Below are 17,459 nucleotides of genomic sequence, written 5' to 3'. Positions count from 1 at the left end.
CTCACACACATTTTAACATAAAAATGTGTACATTGAGACAACACTATAGTAGGAACACTAGTAGGTATGTGCCCCGGTGGTCCTTTTATAGCCTGAACTATGACCAGTGACAACTCTAGTCAGAATTCTCTTGTTTGTATTGGGGGGGGCAGTAAAAGGTGTGTCTGGACAATAGGTAATGCCCTTTTAGTTTCCATGGTCCATTGTTTGAAAGTTTCTCTTTATCATTCTGGTTTCTGTCCTTTCTGCCCCTTTGTTTGTCAGAAAACACCCACAGGGCTTTTTTAACCAGGAATGTTGTACCCCAGGCAATACCACTAATGGTAAGAAATTCTATATTAACAATGGCACCTAAGTATTTATTGTTTTAAAAAAAAAAAAGGGGGGGGGATTAAAATCTGAACTTTGGGTTTGTACTAAGCATAAAATTGCAAAACTAAAATGTAAAGTTTTTAAACATAATGTAATTGGGTACCTCATATAATTGGTAATTGGGTACTATCACAAACCTGGGCAACTCAAACTTGTGATGTAAGCAGACGTTGTCTAAAGTTAAACCATATACCAAAATCCCCAGAACAACCACAGCTTAAATGTTTCATTGTAGTGGGTTCCATTTCACAGATGTGGTGAACCACAGCATTCTGTTACAGGCCTAACCACAGTCCTAACTTCTCCCATCCAAGTGAATTGGAGCAATTAGGAACCATTTTGCGCAACTGTCTTTTGGCTGCATGGTTGCTATTTGATAGTTCGGATTACAGACCAAATCGCATACAAAATGTGGTTACCTCTGCCACCAGTGTGCTTACCGAACTGCCAACACAAGGATGCACGACAACGCAAAAGTTGCGTCCACTGCCCTGCACCACTGTCCCCCAAGGATGTTTAGCAAGCAGGTCTGAACCTGCGATGGAAGAGTGGGGGCTTCTGGCATCATGACGTCACTTTGGGGGAAGTTTCTTCCCCTTTAGATGACATTTGGATCTCCGTGCATGCGCGGTCTGGATTCCGTGGATTTAGTGGTATGTGAGGTCTGAAAGGTTTGGGGCCACTGATCTATATCATTATTTTACTATAACTTTAGTTATCTGCAGCTCTAAATCTTCCTATGATTTTGACATACTTTATTAATATTAATATTATTATTGAAGGTTATACATTTTTGTGAAATGTTTAGTGTACACTGTCCAGGTTTGTGACCAGTTTTTGTTACTCATGATTTGCATGTCTGTGATGTTGTGCTCAACAAGAAGTCTTTGTAACACAAGGAGAAGCAATCTTGGTATGAGCTTGGAAAAAAAATTCCATTGTGCATTACTCATTCATTGAAACTGTCTACTTTGTTAGGGATACATTTCCTCCCAGACTGTTAAAGATTCCTGAAACAACTAACACATCTGTTTGATATTCAGTGGAGGTCTAAGGCTTGTGTTCAGCAAAGGCATTTTGAATATAGGTTGTAGAGATAGTCCCAGGAATGCAGATAGGAGAAGCTTTGAGCATGTCTTGTTAGTTCTATTCTAATTGTATAGGGCTGGGTTGGTTCACACACTCAGGAAACTGACCTTTCCATTTTATAAACATGGTGAGACCCCCCAACTTCCCTGTTACTATCTTCAGACAACATGACACATGTTAGCTTTGTTTATATTTGCCTCATTATCACAGTGATAACTTTCCAGCTTGTATTTCTGATCTGTTGTACTCCATATAATGCACTTTTTATCACGTGAGGTGTTCAGAAGCTCAAAGAAGAAAATTAGTGAGGGATAATAGATCTGCAACTGTAGAATACGTTAACAGAGCATCAGCTTTCTAGAAACATTAATTTCTGTACTCACAGAGATGAATTTATCCACAACATCCAAAGACTGACAAGTTGCAATATATCACTTAGTTGCACTTGATCAGCTTAGTTCATAAAATCAGCTCAATGCTTTACTGCCCTGGTTAAACACAAGACACAAGTAGCTTCTTGTACCAATATGCAACATTAAACGTGAATCTTCTGTGTTTGTACAAGCTTATCTGTTATGCAATTTTGAAAAATCTGAAGTTTAGCTACAGTGTACAGTCACTATTACAAATACCTTTCTTTAGCTGTAAAATAGGGCCCTTCCTTCTCTGTGTCATAAATTATTTCGCTATTAAATTAGTGGCAATTGTGAGAGGCGGTGACACTAATCTCTTGTAACTGCTATGAGTGTGCATTGAAACATGGAAATCAAGAGCTGTATGTATGTATGTATGTATGTATGTATGTGTGTGTATATATATATATATGTATATATATATATATATATTCTGTTTAGAATTGTGTATACCAGCCTCATGGGGTTTATCCTAAACCTGTTATAGCGGAAAGATAAGGTGTTGTACTGATTGTTGAGGATATTCCCTGGGAGTTGTTTTTGTTAAATATTAATTTGTGGCTGGTGTTCACTTAATTTGCTGAGGTTATGGTTCATCTATGGATTCGGCAGCTTGTCTTGACTTATTGGTGAAAGGAAATATGTAGTGTTTGTGTTCAGCTTTATGTGTTGAGAAATCATTGTCCGCAGCCTGGAATTCCTATCGCCTTACCTCAGTTGTCCATTGTGAGCTTACACATCCAGCTTGTATGAATGCCTTGGCAGAAATTTGACTCGTTGTTCTCTAGAATATGTCATTTTTTTAGTACTTCCAGCTGAACAAGGGGAAAGGGAAAAATATGTTTTTACTTAATAGAAACAGCGTGTTTTTAGTTTAACCGTTTTCCCCCTAGACAACGCTTTTACTGTGGGAAGTTGCAGAGTGCCGTGTGTTTTATGGCGGTCATTTGCCTGTGGTGTACAGCTGCCTTTCTTATAAGTTGCTTTTACCTTATGGTTGCCATGCACGGAATCAATGTATGTGGTAAACCTGTGTAGAGATTTATTTAATTGATGAATTTCTAGTTAACAGCACAACCACCTGGCAGAACATTTGGGTTCTGTTCAGCTATTGTTTTCAATGGCAGACATCCCACACTGTATAGGGAATTGTCCACTGCTCGGATTTCTTTACCAAATTTGGTAGAAGTATAACTTTGTGAAAAAACACACAAACATCTTTATTTCGTTATTCTGTACATATCTTAATTTCTTTATTTTGGCCAACCATTTTAATTATTTTTTTTTTTTGACCTTGCAAAAGATGATAAACTTACAACAGTAAATTTTAGTTACCATTTCTGCCAGGTTTTTGTTTCTGCCTGTAATTCAATTGGTGAGATTGCTCACTGGCCAGAGATGCAGACCATGTCTCCTGTATGTATCACAGGCTCCAGGCATTGGACGGGTTGTGTCTCTGGACCATCGTGTCTCTCCCATTGTAGGCTCAGACCTGCGATGGGAGAGAGGGCAGGTTCTAACATCATGATGTCACTCTGGGGGACGTTTCTACCCCTTTCAGTGACACACGGCTCCCCGAGCATGCGCAGTCCAGAGTCCATGAAAATAGTGGTTAGTGACGTCAGGAAGGTTGGAGACCACTGATCTAGAGTAATGGCTGGATGTGTTGGTGGATAGTTGGCTACTCCCCATTTTTGTACAGTTTGTGTAGACTTGTCCTAATTTCCACTCAGGTTGTTATTTTGCTTGTTAAGCTCCGTATAGACATCATATTTCTGTTGATGGAAGCAATCTTTTATTAATCATTTTCAGTGCTTAACCCAGAAATTTTTTTAAGCTGAGTGGGAATAAATTGTAGGCGGGTGGAAGCCCATGAATTGTGACCTAACGCTGAAATGCTGAAAAGTGCCAGGTGGTGCACCCAGCTAAAATGGGCTGGGGAGAACACTGATTTTGATAACTGAAGAGAACAAATAGGTGCTGTGTGTACATACAGCACTGTTCTATTTAAAGGAGGAGGGGGAGGACAAGCGAGCCATACCCTGCTGTGCTCCGCTCAATAGGAACATGTACAGCTCTCCTTTACCAATTGTCCAGGGCAAATTTATGAACAACATTGGGGCACCACTGTACACATGTAAGATTTTTGCTGGAAAGGGCACTACTTTTCGTTTTGGACAACAACCATCTATCGTGTGTACATAGCTTTAGAACTATGCCCACTGAAAACAACAGAGGTGATATCTTTCTTGTTTGCAAGCTGGGACCCCAGGAGATAATTAAGTGATTTTCTAACTTGACTTTCCTGCCGTGCAGCAAGTTGTGCACAGGTTGTGTGACTGTGATGCTAAGCTGGAAAGAAGTAAAAATGCTGATGCTGGTGGTGGGGAGCCTCTCATTCAGAATTCATGTACATTTTGAACAGCGTGTGGTTGGTTTGTCTGGTTTCGGTGGCTTCATCCTTATAATGAACTGTTTAAACTTCCTGTTGTTGATAGCCTTAAGGCAATTCTGGCACAAATTGCTCAAAACTTGTATAAAATAAGATCTGCCATTACCACAGTGTATTCCTAATGGTTACCGGTATATTAGCTCACAAGATTCTTCCCTGACAACGCTTTATTTATTTGCTTTGTTTTATTCCCCTGCCCTGTAACTTCTATTTTGGCTTAGTCTTGTCGTATAAAGTGTTTTAATGGTCATCCCTGATATATTACATTTATTTCTACTTTTTTCTGACACAAATAAGTAATATGTGGGACAACATTTAACTTTATACAAGTATTTAGTCTTTGGGGAGACAACCTTTTTCTAATAATCCTAAAGGTTTATTCATCTGTTGATAATGGTTAATTACAGTGTTCGCCCTCTAAGCTTCACCGTACATGTTACAAGCCGACCAATCAATCTCCATACAGTCATCTTCAAAATTACCAAAACCATGTATCATGAGGACCTATCAAAACTATCCAAGCAACTTGTATCTAATCAGGCAGGCCCATGTGGTACCATCCATTTGTTTGATAATTACTCTGTACTGGAAAGAATGATCAATTCTTATTCTTGGTTAATCTATCCAAATATCAATTAAAAAAATATATTCAATCGTACAAAGTACCTGGCCCGGTTTTTAAAACCCCTCAGTTCGTTTCTGTTTGGTGATTTACCATACCTATAGAAGCAAAAGTGATTCATATATGCAAAGATTTTTTTTTTGTTTCCAGTTTCCAGCTTGCTCTGGTTGACATGTTGAAGCAGAGTTCCTCTCATGGCTATAGGTATTTTGAATTCTTTTTACTGTTAAAGTGAACCTTTAACCTTTTGCCCACTAAAGTATCTAGACTTTGAGTAAGCTGTAAAAGCACTAGAAAACAAGCCCTCGTTCATCTCTCGATCTGTAAGCATTATAAAGAAATTCATCTTCACATTTCCTGAGACAGTTTTTCTATGTGAGAGGAATCTTGGCAATGTAAACAAACAGCGGGTGTTTCTAAACTGTTAAGCTACATACACACATGCAATTATTGTTGTGGGAAGAGATCTTTCACGACTAAGGACTACATGATGCATGAACGAGCGCTGTACATACAGCACTGTTCTCCTCTATGGAGAGGGGAGGGGGAGAACGATGGAACGGCACCCTGCTGCGCTCTCTCCCCCTTCCCTTGCACTACGATGGTTCGTCGTCCATCGTCTGTGGATCCGCCAGGAAGGTCGTTCAAACGATGGACGACGGGTACAGTACACACACCAGATTCTCGTCCGATATTGGCCCCAAGCTGATTATCGAGCAAGAACCATTGGAGGTGTGTACTCAGCCCTAGAAACGGACTAAAACGCCACTCCAGGGCTTTTGTTCACTTTGAAGATCTAGGTTTAGGAATATATAGATGGTTTAATATCCATAATCTAGGAACAGGTGTATTTTAAATCAATAAGAACCCCCATGAATAATAATAGCAATATTCAAATTATAAAGCTTCAAATAATAATAATAATTGCTGTTACTTGTTGCAACCAACCAGAATTTTTTCTTGGGACTTCAGTTTAGTTTTATGCCCGCATATATACAGATAGTTCTAAGCTGAGCTTTTTATTACTTCATATATGGATTAATAGGCTCTGTGTATCGCAGCTAGTTAGCTAATAGTTTAAGGCACATGCTGCTTGTGACATTTCATTTATGTTCATTTCAAACCTTCCAGCTGTTTCATTTGAAGGATTCTATGCTTGTTATTCCTGGTGACTCCTACAAAATAATAGCAGTCCCCTCTGTGCCCTTAACTTACAATGGTATGTGCCCTGTGCCCACAATGGTATGTGTAAACATTCAGAGTCATTTACTGGTGGTGGTTAGAGACAAGGTAGTTTACATTGTCCAGATACAATACTATGTCTCCTTTCAGTGCTGTCCCTATGTAATGATTTACTAGCTCTGCCATAAATCACAATGGTTCCACCATGTAGATAGGCCCTGCTACCTAACAGCTGGCTCCTTTCCTCCATTGCTGTGCTTTCATGAGACTAAAATGGAAAATAAATGCCTCTCGCAAATGATAAAACTATAATATATACTGTCTAATGAGTGGTTATGGGTTATTTGGTTGTCGTGTGTGTGTGTGTGTGTGTGTGTGTGTGTGTGTGCTGCATATATGTTTTATAAAGTAGACAAGATGACACAAAAGAACCTTATGCCCATTCCCATCCCTCCCCATAAACAGAACTAAATGAATAAGAAACTCTTATCCAACATGTTTATTGCTATATAGTTATCTTGCCATGATCAGAGGTTTTTACTAATATACTGGGAGCAAAGGCCAAAAGAAAACGGCTCACCCATGTTCAGGAAATATAAAAACAATAGTTCAGTTGTGAATGATGGCATTATTAGCTGTAACTTTTTAGGTTGTAAAAATAAGATTTTACCTGACAAAATGCTTGTCATGGAACTAAAAAAAAATCTGCAAGTATTTTAGAAAAAAGACAGCGCTAATTACTATCTGTTTGCATCTAAATTTGTGATAAGGCAACATTTTTAGTTTTACAAAATAGGCATGTTCTTCTCAAGTGGATTTTGATGTGTATGACTGTCAGTGAGTCAGTAAGAATATTTTTAAATGTCAAATGAACTGTGTGCATGTACGTGATTCCAGCGCAGTAAGTTGTCATAGATTTTTGGAAGTTCAGGGTGGTGTGTAAGCAGCACATTGTAATTCTGGTAGAACCTGTATGTGTGCAGGTATGAACCGGGATTGTCCACAGGTTTGCATGAGAAGGTTTTAGGTTATGATATGTTTACCCACTACTGTATACCCTGGTACTGTTAAACTGATACTGGTAAAGGATTTGTCATCTGAAGTATTTTGATGACACAACTGAAGGTTGTGCAGGACATTGCTTACTATATACATCAGGTAAAGAACTGCATACATCTAATTGTTATCTACATACATCAAATTGTTGTCTACAGTAGATGCTCTTCTGGTAATCATCAAGTTTATTCTTATCTTCTGCTCCCTACATTAGTACCATTTTCCAAGAGAAAGAGTACATGCCCGGGACATTTTTTTTTTTTTTGCTGTCTGGAATAATTAGATTGTATATGCCATTGGTAGGATAATTTTAAAAATTTTACTAGTTCCTTTATGTTTGTGGGATCGCTTTGCTATATAATATTTTTCAGCTTTTAGAAATTGTATAGTCCTCTGTAACTGCAAAACTTTTTCTAAAGACCGCTCATTGTATACCAAAGTGTTAGACTGAACTCATGCCAGTGCACAGCTGCGTTAGGGAAGATGCTACATGTAGCTCCAAACTGCGGCAGCCCCATACAAAAGGAATAGGGGCAGTAGTGAACTGTTTAGTACTGCTCACTGCCGCCTTCTGCTAAATATGCAAATGCTGGTTCTGTGGTGAGAGCAGCTGAGATTCTGGCAAGATCCCAGCTGTCAAGAGCCGCACATCTTTGCCTGCTCACACTGCAGCTCTGAACCAGCCATAATGTGTATTGATGTTGATGGCTTCACTAATGCATTTCACAAATCATACATTATGGCTGATTTAGTAAAGCTCTCCAAGGCTGCAGAGTATACACTTTCGTCAGTGAAGCTGGTTGATCCAGCAAACCTGGAATATATTTCTAAAAAGTCATTTGCTATTTGTTAGCAAATGTTTTCAATCCTGGATCAGATCCATTCCAGATTTGCTGGATCACCCAGCTTCACTGATGAAAGTGTATCCTCTCCAGCCTTGGAGGGCTTTAATAAATCAGACCCATTGTGTCAAAAGAGGAGATCTAACCCATACTGTGGTTCTTTTGACCCATTCATCTGTAGCTTTGGGACCTACATGGCTAGCACATCCTTACCTGACCTTCTCTGCTGTTCTGGCATTGCATAGAGGCGGTTCAAAGCTCTTTATTATTAGTAAAGCTTTGTCTTTGAGACTTGGTGAACATATTGGGTCTGATTTATTAAAGCTTACCAAGGCTGGAGAGGATACCCTTTCATACTCTCGAGCCTTGGAAAGCTTTAACAAAGTCAGGCCCATTGACTTTACCATCACAAGTCCATGCAAACTTTGATGATATATATATATAAAATAAAGCCAAAAGAAAAAAGTACTAAGAAAAATTGCTTGTTACATTATTTAAGTTTTAAGACATGCTACATCTTTTGCCCAAATTACTTGTTTATTCTACACAATGCATTCAACCTGCAGTGTACAGAATGGCATATTCTTGGCATGCTGGGGAAGGAGCTGGGGACTTCATAACTCCTGTATTATTATTATTATCCAGTAATTATATAGTGCCGACATATTACGCAACGCTTTACAAAGTTCATAGTCATGTCACTAACTGTCCCTCAACAATTTAATGTCTCTACCATAGTTATATGGCGTTTATACAGTCTAAGGACAATTTGTTTTTTTGGGGGTAGGAACCAATTACCTTAACTGCTTGTTTGTGGAATGTGGGAGGCAACTGGAGTACCTGGAGGAAACCCACGCATACAAAGGGAGAACCTACAAACTCCATGCAGATAGTGTCCTGGTCAAGATTCAAACCCGGGACCTAGCGCTGCTACCTCTGAGCCACCTTATGCTGTGTTTACATTATTGGCGACCACCCAGTGGCCAAAAATGATTGACATTGAGTACTTGCAATGTTATGACTTCTATAATCCAGGAAAATTAATATATGAGCTAAATGAAGGTTTATGCAATTAGATCTATTCTGGCACAGCCAAGGTAAAAAGAACCAAGTAATATACCTGGTCTATATGGCCCAGCTCTCACTCAAATCTTATTTCCTCCTCTGATATCTGGGTAATAACAATCTGTGAGTGCAGAGGTTATGCAGAGTTTAGTTGGCAGAGCAGCATATGCAGCAATGTGTTCTGCCAGCTCTACCTCACCTCTACCTCATGTGATCCCTCACTTCCCTGTCAGCGTCTGAATGGACACATGTAATGGGATAAGTGGGCTCTTACTTTTACCACCGCAGGCAGTAAGCACCACCTAAAAATGTTGATTTTATCTTCTAGATCTAGGAGCTTTGGCTTGGTTTAATTCATTCCTAATACTGAATCAGGGCATGAACATAAAATATAAAGTTCTTCGGGACAGGGTCCTCTCCCCCTTCTGTGTCACTGTCTGTCATTTGCAACCCCTATTAAATATACAGTGCTGCCTAATGTGTTGGCGCTATAAAAAATCCTGTTTATTATTAATATTAATAATAATAATAATAATAATAATAATAATAATACCTTGATTTGGCTGCAGGATGATGCTTAACGTGATAGAAATGCCTTTTGTTCTGGATCATTAAATATCTTGTTGCCGGATGACCAGCAGGGAATGACCCATTGAATTATATGTTTTCTGGTGAACTAATGTTATGCCTAATGCTAGGCATAAACTATTGATTTTTACTACTGTTTCTAGTCTTGGATAGAGTAAGCGATAGTTTAAACCCCCTCTGCCAGGTATTTATTGCTGTGTAGCCAGAATCCTCTGTTAATTTCTGCGAAGACTGAAAAGAATGGAATGTCATCAAAATTCTGGAAAACTCACCCTGCACAAGAGGGGATCTGCAACAGTAACTAGTCTTTCTTACGGGAGGCACCTACACAATGTTTTATACCAGATCACTGCAAAAATATAGAAAACACTTGCAGATCTAAGTCAGCACAAGTATGCTTCCTTTGTTTAAAAAGTATTTCCCTATTCCAGAGTTATATTATATATAATTATAATATGTATATGTTGTGAGTCACTGCTCTATCCACAAACCACTTTGCATCACTTTTCTTGCCCTTCTTTGCCCATGTTTTCTTTAAACTTAACAGGTTCTTTCTATTTCAGATTGCTTGTATGTTTTCAAAGCATGCTGGATGTTTGATATAAAAGGCCAGTTCTTCCTGCATGCTTTTAAATGTGTTTATAGTAAATCTCTCACAAACCTGGGCAATTTAAACTGATTACATTAAGAAAAAAAATAAACAGGATTTATATAGCGCCAACATATTACGCAGCGCTGTACATTAAATAGGGATTGCAAATGACAGACGAATACAGACAGTGACACAGGAGGAGAAGAGGACCCTGCCCCAAAGAGCTTACAATCTAGTAGGTGGGGGAATTGGCACACAATCAATGAAAATGAAACTCCAGCTCGGGTCCTTATATATGATATATATATATATATATATATATATATATAATTATGAAGCAATTTGGGAGTCTTGCAACTTTATCCATTTTCTTACTATTTGTGTAATAGATGTTTTACCTTTTAGAACTGTGTGGTAACAGACGGTAATAGAAACATTTATTAGTAGACATGGAACCTCTGTGACAACAACATTGCTCTATACGCCCCCATGGCTTCTGATCTGTCTGACATCCATCACATAAACAGGATGGGTACATGAAAAATTGTTTTATTGTTTCCCTTGAGGAGGCTTTCCTATTCTGTGTACATGCATCATCCTACTAACAAACAAGCCCAAACAGGCTAGAAGGACTTGGAACTCTAATATAACAAAACCTAATCCCTGAAATAATAGAAAAGAATATTCTCTTCTATTGTCTATATGCATCTTTTTATATTTATGTATATCATGCTACAGTTTTGGACAATCTTTTACTGGTTAGAAGTTGATTTGTCATGTTGTATCTTTGTTGTTGATTTTAGCAGTTGCGTAAAATCTCTTGATTTTTCATTGCTGTAGAAAAAAAACAATGTGTTAAAATAAGGACTTTGATTTGGCTTCAGCCGAGGTTACTCGGCTACATTTTTTTTGTGCTACCCAAGATATTTCACTGATGCAGAAACTATAATATTATGTATATAAAGGTATGTGACGCAGCATAAATAAAATTGTATTTTAAGATTTATAGGGCAGGGTGGATAGGTTGACAGGACTAGTACATCTGGTTTTGTTTCTAAAGTGGTTTAATACTTATAATGGTTTAATTGCTATAATTGTTTTTAACATAGTAAACTAGTTTATAGTGGCAAAACACGTTGAGTTGATTTATGGAGAGACTGTTTTATAAAGTTCTGTTTTATAATATATTTTAATGCAGACAAGAAAAAAAATATTTGCAGTTTTTTTGGCATTTATTTTTTTTACACCTCTTTATGTGCAATACTTATTGTAGTACTGCACATACTTTTTATAATTTTACAGTCTAACTACATGGTGTCTGGTTGTGCTATGCAGTACTGTTTGCGGTCTCTTAGGATCAGTAGTATTACAAGCAAGGTGAAGGGGTTTTGGAGTGTAAATTACAACCCCTGTTGCATTGGGCAGCATTTTACCATCTTGAAAGATGAGGTAAAAAAAGCCTTTCTTTTACCAGGGAGGTTATAAACACTGCCTGATCTTTTTGCAGGCTGTAATGTGCGTTCTTTAGGGCCTGTATTGTTACTGAAAAGTTGAAATTTAAAAGCAACCGTGTTCTAATTGGTGGCATTTTTGCCTAATGATAATGAGTGATAAAAACAAAGAAAAATACCTATTTATTATAGCAAGCAACCTCAAAATCACTGTTATTCATGTTTTTAGCACCTGATCTCCTCCATAAATGATCTGTGAGCAAAGGGTTACTGGGAATATTTCCCCTCATAAAGTAAGGGACATGCAAGATGACTTCCAATTGTTTTCTCTGCATGACTTTTTTTTCCAGCCACTGCTGATCTTTCAAGAGATAGACAGTAGAAATGTATTTTAGGACTGCAGGTTTTACAGTAATAGAACTGTATTTTTTTGTTCTATAACAAAGTTCAATCTATAACTTTACATGACAACACAGATTCATGTATAACACATTTGCTATCAGAATAGCTGAAAATCTTCCTGCAATCTACAGGTCATACCTCCTGGTATTTTCACACTTGCAAAGAAAGTTGAATTCCATGTGCCAAGCTGTGTGAAAATACATGTTTGGAAATAGATTATTTCACAATTGGAGATAATTGCCTCTGGCTGCTCAGCTTCTTAGACATTCACTCTTGTCTGACTACTTCAAACAACTGGGGGAATTCCTGCATACCAGCCAAGTACTAACAGTGTCTTTCCAGGTCATTTTTGATATTAAGTTCTTCCTGGAAATCCAAATAAATGTATTTAGGTTCTCAATAACCAATCAACATTCATTGTCCGGCACATACTGTAAAAAGAGATTGGCTGACAAATAACATTACTTGTTTTTTAGCCATTGGCAAACTGGCGTTTTTAAACACGACATATCATGGATTGTTGCTATTAAGATTTGCCTTCTAATGTTTCTGGAGAAAGGAAAAAAATCAGCATTATATACAATTTATTTTTCCTTTAGTTGCTCATCTGTTAGCTTTTACAGAATTGACCACAAGTTCCCGTACACCTTTGCATGTTATTTTCTTTGCTCGGTTCCTCCTTATGAATTACAAACACCTTTGTTATGGGGATGACAAAATTTGGAGGCGTTGTCATCCCAAAACATGAAGTGCATGGAACTACATAAGTCTGTCTTCTGACTGATCACTTCTTGATTCAGCGGTATACCAATATTTCTGCATGGGCTAGAAAAAACCTAATCCAAACTGTACAGAGATGTGAAAACAGGAAGGTGTATAAATAAGGCTGTACAGTTGTGTTCCTAAATTTAAAAACACTTTAAGATAAACTTGTCACAAAGGGATACAAAGCCCATCATGGGCTTAAAAAGAAATATTGGCTGTCATGCTTTTCAGCACTTTAAATCCATCAGCTGGATCCAGTATGCTGATCAGGAAAGTCAGAAGGCCTGTGGTGCACAATGATCATTGGGGTTCAGTGACACAAGCATGTAGGTTAGCATGAGAGCCAGGCAAATGACATTTTCAGAAGTAGTAACCAGCAAGGTTAGTTGCACGTTTCTCTGGTGCCAAGTTTGTGGTTTGATAATGATTCTGTTTATCTCTCCCCACCATGTCTGATTCCCGTTATGTTAGCTGACATCATGTGTTCAGACGAGTCTATATTATGAAATGGTGCTTTCTGTGTACCAGCACACATATAGCATGTCGGTTCTTGCTGCTCATATTTTGCATGTCTCCGTATATTTACAAGATATGCAGGTCTGGAACTGATGACACCACAGCCACACATGGTAATGTATGCCTGTCAAATCCCGGCTAATTTCTGCTGTATTGAAGAACAGATGACCATAAATGATGAAAGGATGACAAACCACTACGTAGCAGTGAATGTACTGGCTGGCTGCCCATGCTGGACTGTGTGTACCAGTGTAATTGGATTACCCAGAACTGCTGTAGCGTCATATGTTTCTTTAAATTATCATCTATTTTCTGCTCATTACAGATAAGGTTTTTTTTCCACTTCTCACACCTTCTGTCACTTTTGTTTATCTTTTTATATTTCTGAGTCTCGATGGATATGATTTAAAAATATCTTGAGATGTCTCCTAGGAGGATGTGCTGGATTTGTATGAGATATTAGTGTAGGAGGCTGACGTCTGTTGTACCTTGTATGTCATCCAGTTTTAGATATTGCTTTTTCTATTCTTTTTACACTAATGGTGGGCATATTCCATAAAGATTGAGTTCGGTTATCAGATTTAGTTTACTGCTGGAAGTCCAGAGCAAATTTGAATAAGTTACTGTAATTTTCCTTTCTTTTTCATACAGGATTATGAAATCAAACTCAAGTACTTCTTCTCAAGCATGATGAATGAGCATCTTTAAACATGGCGTATTTACTTTGCCTTTAGTTACAATACATTTAATAAGCACAAAAAAGACAATATACTGTCTGGTCACTCACTGTTCAGCAGTATGGCCAAATGGCTATGTCACCCCCGAAATAATTTAATTTAATAAGAATATAGCACAGGAAGAACTCTCAGAAAGTTATCTAGCTACAAGGTTTCTGGAAGGATCAATCAGAAGTTTTCACATTTCTGAGAAGGTCATTGAAGTTGATATGCAATGCCATATGTTCTACTTTGCTAAATGTTAGTAAAGTTTACTGAATGCATATATATAGAGATCCAGAACCCCATTCCTGTTAGAAGTCATGATTTACCTACAAATAGCCTGGTATAGATGATATATATGTATTTAATAAAAGTGCAGACATAAATTGGAAAGACTCTTTATGAGAGCTGTCAATGGACAGAAAAAAGGCAAAAGGTTATATTTGAAAACCTGTTTCATGTTCAAGAAGCTATTGCACTTATTCTTATAACCACCCATGTCGCAGGATCCTTGCAAATGGCTAAACTGATGTCTTCTATTCTATAGTTCAGTACCTATTAGATGCGAGCTGTGTTATACACATAGTCAACTCCATGGTGCATTCTGTATAAATGTGAGTAATTATGCATGCAAAGATGTTTTGTAGCCTGCAACCCCTTGTTTTCATATATTGTATGTTTACCCAGACAAAGGAAACTGCTTCATTTGATTGGAACCTCTTACTTTCTGCTTCTTTTTAATACAGCAGCTGCTTGAGATCTGTAAAAGTAGTCACATGATAGTATTTTTGAGTTTCCCCCTCGTGTGCTGAATGGGGCGGTGGGCAGCAGGGGTCTTTGTAAGCATTACCCTTCTCTTGATGAAATTCATCACCCCCACTCACCAATTAGTTAAATAGGCTTGCAGGGAATCCAGAAACCATAAAGAAAGAAGCGTGTCTGGGGGGGTTAGCATTGACCTTGTCAAGCAGTTGAGGTAAACCTTGTCACCTTTGAAAAGAAAGTGCTAAGTTTAAAGTAATAAAGAAAAAATGATAATGGTAACCTACTAATTCCTTTTTTTACGTACACTTCAATAGTCTTAAGTTTTCTAGGTAGCCAGGAACATATTTGTTAAACATTTTGAGTCATGTTTGAGTTTTCTGATCTTGGTCATCGATTGAATCTTTTCCAGTTGTTCTGACTATTTTCCTAGGGAAACAATTATTTAAATGACTAACCTAAAGCTCAGCCATGAGCCAGCCTTCTCCTGACATTTGTTTTTTTTTTTCTATTTTTTGCGCCTGGTAGAATGGCGTAAAAAATCCAATACAGGGATCATGGGATTTTGCAAAATAAGTAATTAAGGCTCATTGATTTTGGTCAGTCTGAGTGTGTCATTGCTTTGGAAATGTATAAATGGTTGCTCATAGGCTCAGTAATTACATAGTGATCCCAAGTGTGTTTATATATGTCCACTCCCTTTACTGCATCATTCCTAAGCCAGGGACCATCACATGTGATGCAGCTGGACAAGACTTTCCTAGGGAGAGAAGGATAATGGAAACATCTGATTAACTGGATGTAACAGCAGGGGGAACGTGGACCTGTAATATTGGCACCAATTATACCTTCTATGTTATACTTTTGGGATTGTGCTTTTGCAGTAAAAGCTTTTACTGAGATACATTGCTAAAAGTTGTTTTTTTTTTTTTTTTTTTTTTTTTTTGCAGTTATTTTTTTTTGGGCCAAATTGGCCAAATTTAATATTGGTGCCAAGTGGTTGTGCAATGTTCATTAACCAATCATAAAATAGATAATACTTCTGGATTTCGCAATAAAATGATGTTAATAAGTCATTGCAGAAATTTATAGTCAAATAATAAATCTAATTTCAGTAAACTTGATATTCAATGGCATATTTCTCACCAGCCCCTTTTAGCCCTACGCACCACCCGGCACTTTCCAGTAACCACCCAGCTGTTTTTAGGTGCCTACTGAAGAGTTGGGCGGCAATACAGGGGCTGACATCCATCTACAATTTCTTCCCACCCAGCTTAAAAAAAATTCCAGGTTGAATGCTGTATATATCCCTGAGATATATATGAAGGTAACACATGCTTTTTATCATCTTGGCAACAACACAAAGCTGTAGCATCTATTTTGGGCAGGACTGCTGTCTAGCTATATTTTACTGAAAATCTGAAATTGTTTTGGTTTCCTAAGCTTGCCATTTGGGTCAGTAGTATCTTCCAATATAAAAATGAGTACATTTGTTGTTTAGGTGAGCATCCATGTCTGGAGTAGGCCAGCACATGCATGTTTGCCGGGTGCCTGAAAACACAAGACATATCGAAGGTCCTGTTGATGCCTACTATCCAGGAGACAAGAAGTGATTTGGGAAACCCTTCCTTTCGGCTGAAGTCCATACTTATGTGCAGCTTAGGCTATTCAATATGTGTGTCTAGTTTTCGGATAATTGCTTATAATATTCATTAAACCTCAAGTATATATAAACTGGATACATGTCATGCACTGCTTTTTTTATGCTATCTGCTGCTACTGATGATTATTTAAACAAAATGGTCCAGTTCTGAATCTGATTTTGACAAATTTGTTTTGACACAAAACACTGACATTTGATTGCTCTGGAAGGCATTGGCACTTTTTCCTCTTGTTTCATAAATAAGCCATATAGAGTTTGTTTGCTTTGATACTGGCTGAGGCAATTTTTGCGGCTCTTGATTTTCTGGATGCCTTGTGTACAGTTCCATTAAATAATAGGGGATTTTGCGGACTGGCTTTTGAGGTGCATTCCAGATGCAATGAAACGCCTTCATTTTTTGTGGTGGGGAGCATTTAGTCAGCTCATAGGAGGAAAGTACAAGAAAGATCTCGATGGAGTACTCATTTTAGGCATGTAGGCAGGCAAGGGACTTTTTTTTTTTTATCTGCAGAAGTTGTGTAAATTCTAAGGAAAAAAAAACATTTATGTAAAACTTTTTCTAGAGTTTATGTATGTATTTCAACATTGGCTGAATTTTTTTCCTTTTTTTTAATTGCATAATTCTTTTGTTAATTGTATACCTTGTGCTTTGACCCCGGTCAGGGTGGTTTCTGGCTGAGTAAAACTTTGGGCTGGTCTTCTACCAAGAAACACTCGATGACTTTGTTTAGGTCACTTCCTTCCAGCTCAGTTGTGGCCTGTCCTGCATGGAAAGAGTTATGTTTATGCCACATGGGTCTCTTCTTGTTGAAATATTCATTACGTAAGACTACATAAAATAAACTCCTTAAATTGATCTGGCGTTAACATGTTCCATTTTAACAATGCCTTTCCCATAGGAACATGAG

The 17,459-nt window shown here is 37.8% G+C and overlaps 1 protein-coding gene and 1 long non-coding RNA gene across 5 annotated transcripts in view; one reads left to right on the top strand and one right to left on the bottom strand.

The window, feature by feature from the left end:
* FNBP1L (formin binding protein 1 like) overlaps positions 1-17,459 on the top strand; it is an 89,639-nt gene that overhangs the window by 17,133 nt on the left and 55,047 nt on the right. The gene's annotated exons all lie outside the window — the stretch shown is intronic.
* The window catches only part of LOC140336213 (uncharacterized), a 10,685-nt gene continuing 3,781 nt past the window's right edge, over positions 10,556-17,459 (bottom strand). Inside the window, exons 2-3 of the long non-coding RNA XR_011921838.1 lie at positions 17,193-17,314; positions 10,556-11,107 (exon numbers count right to left, since the gene is read on the bottom strand). This is a non-coding gene — a long non-coding RNA (uncharacterized lncRNA). The remainder of the gene's footprint in view (positions 11,108-17,192; positions 17,315-17,459) is intronic.

Source organism: Pyxicephalus adspersus, chromosome 8 (assembly GCF_032062135.1).
Source record: "Pyxicephalus adspersus chromosome 8, UCB_Pads_2.0, whole genome shotgun sequence".
NCBI lineage: Eukaryota > Metazoa > Chordata > Amphibia > Anura > Pyxicephalidae > Pyxicephalus > Pyxicephalus adspersus.
Note: the sequence above shows the minus strand (reverse complement) of the source record. Positions and strands in the feature narration are given on the sequence as shown.